Genomic DNA, 7,033 nt, shown 5'->3' with positions numbered 1-7,033 from the left:
GAAGAGAAACCCTCGCGTCTGTGGGCCCAGGATCTCTCCTGACCCAAACCAGCCAGGCCTTCCCTGCATTTCCTGCCTAACCTGTGCCTCCAGGGTCCGTGGCTGGAGACCCATCCCAGGTGTAGAACATGGGGGGTGGGGCAGGGTTAGGTGCTGAGGGACCCCCACCCTCCACCATGGATTGGGACAATGCACAATCCTCCCCTCTAAGCCAAATCAGAGACAAAAGGAGTCTGAGTCACGGGTGAAGGGCCCACATTTCACATTTTATTGCACTTTTTCCACAATCACGGAGTCCTCCCGGGCTGTGCCCAGGGCTCCGGAGGCAGGACCTGGAAGGTGAGGCTGCGCAACAAGCCATTCCCATGGAGGGGCTGCCCCAGGGACCCCGTGGAGGGTGACCTCGTGGCCATGGTTGGGAGACCCGTCGAGGACTGAACCCCACACCCAGCGCCCACATAGGTGGCTCTCAGGCCACCGCCACCACACCACCTCCCGGATGCTGCCCCCAAACAGGGAGACTCCAAAAGGGAGCACTTTCCTGTCCGCAGCACGGCGAGTGCTCCCGTTTGGAGTGCCCCTGTCTGGGTCTCTGGAGGCCGCGGACCCTGATGGTGCAGGATCCCCACAGAAGCTTCAGGAAAATGCCGGAGATCCTCGCTGGGGCACAAACGATGGAAGCGTCGCCAACGCACAGCATCAGCTTGTGAACCTGCGGACTCGTGGAAACGTTACCTGCTCGCGGTCACATGTGGCATCCACAGCCTCCCGCTCCCCCTCCCCTCAGGCGTCCTTGAAGCCGTCAGTTCCTTGGCCTGCAGCCAACCTGGCCAGCCCAGATCGGGGACTGGGCAGGGGGGTCCCCTGGATGTGCCCCCCGGTGACACTCAAATGTTGCAGCACTTTCCGCCCGGGCATCGGAGAGTGCCTGCTCATTTGAGTGCCACAGGCTGAGCCCTGGTTGCCCCGGGCCCTGGCCAGGCGTCGGGGCCCCGCACACCTCCCGGAGGCCACAGCGGGCAGGGTCCGCCCGGCCCATCAGCAGGAGCTCCGTCTCGGCCGGTGGAGCTCACACAGTGGCGGCACTTTGCTCTCAGCACAGAAAGTGCCCCCACAGTTTGAGTCCCACAGGCCGAGGACTCTGGGCGCCAGCGAAGACCAATCGATGACCCGCGGGAAGCCAAACACCAAGTCCCAGGAGGGCTTGGTGTTTGACAGCTTTGCCTTGGTGGCCCAGGGTTTAGCTAACGTGGGCCCATGTGGAGTCCGTTCCATCCCCCCTATTTTTACCCCCTTAAAAGCCAGGGCTTCAGAAATTCAGCCAACCCACAGTTCTCATCCTTGGTTTTTTTACCTCTACTTCCACCTGAAAGGTGACAGGGGAGGGTGCGTGTGGAAGGGTAGGGGGAAAGGTTGGTTGAGGATGTGGGGAATGCCGGTGATACTCACAGGCCTGGAGCGCGCAGTGTGGCAGCTTCTCTCCTCAAGACTCGGGAGGTGGGCGCTTGTCCCTTAAATAAGGTGACGAACCCATTCAATGCTCCCACCCAATTCCGGGCGCAAGACCACTCCCCTCCCCCTCCCGTCCCCGCCCAGACCCACCCTACCCCTGGGTTGGAGCTCCTCTTAATCAGATAGGGCCTCACATATCTTTAAACTTTTATTATTTAAAAAGTTTAACCATTTTAAAGATTATAATGTTAAAAAGAAATCGCAGGGCAGAGGTAGCCTGGGGGGGGCCATGAGGGGGAAAGGGGACAGGTGTAATACTGTCATCAATAAAGAATTGATAAAAATAAAAGGTCACATTGCTTGGTAGTTAAAGAAAAAAATCCAAAAGAAAAAAAAAGAGAAACTCTATTTCTTGGTGGTTAAAACCAAAAGAAATGCCATATTGCTTTGGTGGTTAAATTTTTTTTATTTCTTTATTGTGAGGTAATAAATTATTTCATTATTCCACCGAAAGCAACTAATTGTGAACAAGGGCAAAATGCGGGGAATTACCCACAAGGAAGGAACTCCACCTCCTGGGGGGATGATAATAAATTGTGCACAATAAATACTTAAATATCGGTTATTGCTGTATTGACCGGCAAATGAGAGACCAGGCGCTTTGCTGGTCCTACTGGGTGAAAGGGGTGACGAGGGCCCTGGGTGTTGGCGTCTGCAGCCGAGGGTTTCCGTGGGGGAGGTGGTTTTTTTCCTCCCCAGGAGAGACTCGGGACATTTTTGTCTTCACAAGTGTGGGGGAGGGGACTGAGGGCCGGGGCCCAGGGTGGCCGGTTCACCCCCAACAACAGGGGACAGTCCCTTTGATAAAGTCTTGTCCTGGCCCTAACATGGGAGTAGGGCCAACGCTGGCAATCCCTGCTGTCGCATTAGGGTTATAGGGATGGGAGGGCGGAAAAAAATCTAATCTCCACAGCATAGTAAATAGTCAATATAGTCAATTGTGTTGTAATGACTATGTCATTACAATGCTAAATAAAGCATTTAAAAATATATCTTTTTACAAATTTAAATCCCTCGAATCCAAAAAAAGAACCCACAGGTACACATACACATTAATTTATTACAAGACTCTTTGTCTTCACATACCGTTTATATCGAGAACACACTCCTCCTGCACTTTAATTTATTTTATTGATTTTTTAACAGAGAGAAAGGGAGAGGGATAGAGAGTTCGAAACATGGATGAGAGAGAAACATCGATCAGCTGCCTCCTGCACAGTCCCTACTGGGGATGTGCCCGCAACCCAGGTACATGCCCTTGACTGGAATCGAACCTGGGGCCCTTCAGTCCGCAGGCCGATGCTCTATCTACTGAGCCAAACCAGCCAGGGCACCCTCCTGCACTTTAAATCTAAGAGTGTGGCCCTGACCAGTTTGGCTCAGTGGATAGCGCATTGGCCTATGGACTGGAGGGTCCCGGGTTTCATTCCCGTCAGGGCACATGCCCAGGTTGTGGGCTCCATTCTCTCTCCCTCTGCCTTCCTCTCTGAAATCAATGAAATAAAATCAAAATGTATTTAAAATCAATCAATCAATCAATCTAAGAGTATGCTAGAATCAGTCACTTAGACTCTGATGTTGGCCGTGTGGCCGATGTGAGGTGTTCCCTTGCCTGGGCCGGGTGTTACAGATTCACCTGCCGGTTGTACGGAAACCTGGAGGTCAGGGAAGCTCTAGATTTTACAGATCGAGATGACCTGGTGTATTTTTTCAGAATGCGTCATCCTGTCCTCCAGACGCAGGGCCAGTTACCAGCAGGTTCCGTCCCAGATCTGCTTCTAGGAATGCAGGTCCAAGGAAGTATTTGTCATGTGATCATTTCCTCCCCCCTCCTCCCCCGAGAATTAGCCTCGTAACCAAATAATGGGGGGTGATTGTCCGGCCTCTGGTCACCTGTTTAGATGTATAATGAAAGCTGAGTGCAAGTTTTTAAAAAATGTATTTATTTATTTTTTAAATGTACTTATTGATTTCAGAGAGAGAGAGGCAGAGAGACATGGCTTTGTTGTTCCACTTGTGCATTTATTGGTGGTTTCTTAGAAAGTATTTAAATTGTGGTGAGTTTCCCGGAGGGAGTATATTTCTCTTTTTATTTATTCATTTACTAGAGGCCCTGGGGCCATGCATATACGCATACAAGGTCCTTCCAAACAACCATTCTTCAATTTCATTTTATTTCTTGGCTCGGGGTGAGAGGAATCCCATCGCAGAGCCCCAGGACGGGCGGTTGGGGGAAGCCAAGGACGGACAGGAGGGGTTTCACCTCCCAGGAATCCTCCCTGCAAAAACGCTGAAGGTCTTCATTTGCAAATCACTGGGCCTGTCTCCTTCGCACTCCCCTCCCCGGGGAGGCCTCACCCGCCTGCCCGCCCGCCCAGGGCTCAGCTTAATCGGGCTGGTCTCCATTCCAGAGAGAACCAGTTTCCTTTGTCTAAACCCAGCAGCGTCTGTGAAATCCCTCCTGGAGGGGCACTCCCGCCCCTCATTCTACGGGACGTTTATCTACACCCTGGGGGCTGGGGGCCCAAGGACGATAACCCGATTTCTGAAACGGGAAGGGAATTTAAGCCTGTTATCTACATTGAGGGCTTTGAGTTGAGTTGGGGGGTGGCGGGGCAGGTAGGTGGGGGAGGATCCTCTCCACTGATTAGCTGCCTCTGGATGGCAGCTGGAGTCCTGGGCGCCCGCCTGTCCTGGCGACTGACACCCCCGAGTCAATACACATCCCTCAGTATGTCCTGGACCGTCTGCATCCTCATTCTTGAGTGCCGGGGACAACACGATAAATAAAAAGAGACAAGAAGGGAGATGGGGATGGACTTGAAGGGGTCAATGGAGGGGGGAGGGGGGAGGGGGGAGGACACTTTAGTACTTTTTTTCATTCATTTATTTTATTTTTTATCATTTTTTAAAATATATTTTTACTGACTTCAGAGAGGAAGGGAGAGGGATAGAAACATCAATGATGAGATAGAATCATGGACCGGCTGCCTCCTGCACGCACCACACTGGGGATCAAGCCCAGAACCCGGGCAAATCGAACCCGGGACCCTGCAGTCCACAGGCTGACGCTCTATCCACTGAGCCAAACCTGCTAGGGCTTCATTCTTTTTTTAAAATCTTTGTTATTCAAAGTATTACATAATGTCTCCTTTCCCTCCCCCATCGGCCCCCTCCCGCCCGTCCCCCACCCCAGACATATGCAGTACTTTCAACAATAAAGATTTTAAAAATTAAAAAAAAGAGCCCTAGCTGCTTTGGCTCCGTGGATGGAGTGTCCGCCTGCGGACTGAGGGGGTCCCGGGTTCGAATCCAAGCAAGGGCATGTGCCTCGGTTGCGGGCTCCGTCCCCAGCCCCGGTCGGGGCGCGTGCAGGAGACAGCCATGTTTATCTGCCGCTGTCTCTTCCCTTCCACTCTCTCTAGGAATCAGCGGGTGAGGGGGTGGAATCCTCAGGTGAGGATTAACCGCAAGGACAGAAAGAATAAAAAATTAACCAAAGAAATCCCGGCCGAGGCGGAGGTGACAGACAAAGGAACAAGGCCACACCAGGATTCTGTTGCAGCTCAAACAAAGGAGGTCGCCCTGGTGTCTGTGAAAGGCCAGGTCTCAGAACTGCCCCTGCCCTTAAGGGAAACCAGCGTGGCACCCCCTTGCTCCCCAAGTTGCTCAGGCTGCTCCCCTCCCCCCCCAACCCAACCGAAGCCTGAATCCAAAGCCCTTGAGATGGAGCCAGCCCTTGAGATGGAGCCAGCACCCTGGCTCTCTAAGACCCTGGCCCCCCAAGGCGTGGCCCCCCAAGGCGTGGCTCCCTAGCTCGGAGGAGCAATAAACCCAAATTGTCCTAAATGCTTTACGTCCTGGGCCATTATCTCCCTGTCCTGAGGCGGTGGCCGGCCTGAATGCGGAGGCCCCGGGGGCTGGCTGTGGGCACAGCCGAGAATTTTGCCTTTGGAAATTGATTGGGGGGGGGGGATGGGGGGGGTCCCAGAAGGGGGAAGTCACATTTCATGAAATTCTCATTTCAGTGGTCATGATGAAGGTGTTATCGGAGCACAGGCACATGGCTTCGCCACCGTGTCGCCTGCGGCTGTCCCCGTGTGACAGTGCGAAGTTGGGTGATTTGTGACCCGTGGCCCCCAATCCTGAAATATTCGCTCTGCGGCCGCCTTACAGCACACGTGGGCCGGCCTGTGTGTTAGGGTGACTGGGACTAGCCTGGGATGAGGGGGCCATCTTTCTCGAGGGCTGGGCTCAGCACTGGGCTCAATAAGAATGTATAATTGGATATTAAGGCCACGTGGCTTGTAGAAGAGAACTTCTGGCTTATTCGATTGCTTGTTAACAATGGTTATGCAGAGTTTATTCAAGACTTGCAGTGGGTGGGTAGGGAGGGAGGCAAACGTTGATTTTTATGTTCTTAGGTGTGTTTTTTGGGTGTTTTTTTTTTTTTTTGAGAGACATGGCTTTGTTGCTCTACTTATTTATGCATTCATTGGTTCATTTTAAAATATATATATTTTTATTGATTTCCAGAGAGGAAGGGAGAAGTAGAGAGAGATTGTCAATGATGAGACAGAATCATTGATCCGCTGCCTCCTGCACGCCCCACACTGGGGATCAAGCCCCAAACCCGGGCCTGTGCCCTGACCAGGAATTGAACCATGACCTCCTGGTCCATAGGTCAATGCCTAACCACTGAACCACACTGGCCAGGTCATTGGTTGATTCTTGTATGTGCCCTGACTTGGGGTAGAACCCACAACCTTGATATATGGAGATGAGGTTTTTTTCTTTCTTTCTTTCTTTTTTTCCTGAAAATTAAATTGTCACAAGGCAGCCCTAGCCGGTTTGGCTCAGTGGATAGAGCATCAGCCTGCGGACTGAAGGGTCCCAGGTTTGATTCTGGTCAAGGGCACATGCCCAGGTTGTGGGCTTGATCCCCAGTGGGGGCGTGCAGGAGGCAGCCGATTAATGATTCTCTCTCTCATTGATGTTTCTATCTCTCTCTTCCTCTCCTTTCTTCTCTGAAATCAATAAAAATATATTTAAAAATAAAATAAATTGTCACAAGGCAGATCAATGGAAAGCATACATTTTTTTCTCTCCTTCTCAGCTTCTATTCTTTCATAGAAATGTGTCTTATCTTTCACTGGGGAATTTCACCCCCTGCTTTTAAGAAAAAGGAAGTCAGTGCTGCTTTTGTATTTGCTGTATTTCATGAGCTTTTAATATATATATTTGATTTCAGAGAAGAAGGGAGGGAGAAACATCAATGATGAGAGAGAACCATTGGTGGACTGCCTCCTGCACACCCCCTCATTGGGGATCGAGCCCACAATCCGGGCATGTGCCTTGACTGGGAATCCAACCTTCACCTCCTGGTCCATAGGTCGACGCTCAACCACTGAGCCACACCGGCCGGGCTCATGGCCCATAGGACAGCGGCAGTTGGGGTGGCCTGTTCCTAACTCCTTCAGGGTCAGACTGACTCGGAGGGGAGGCAGATGGAGCTCAGCTC

The sequence above is a fragment of the Myotis nattereri genome (genome assembly GCF_964212035.1).
Source record: "Myotis nattereri genome assembly, chromosome: 15".
In the NCBI taxonomy this organism is placed as follows: Eukaryota; Metazoa; Chordata; class Mammalia; order Chiroptera; family Vespertilionidae; genus Myotis; species Myotis nattereri.
Note: the sequence above shows the minus strand (reverse complement) of the source record.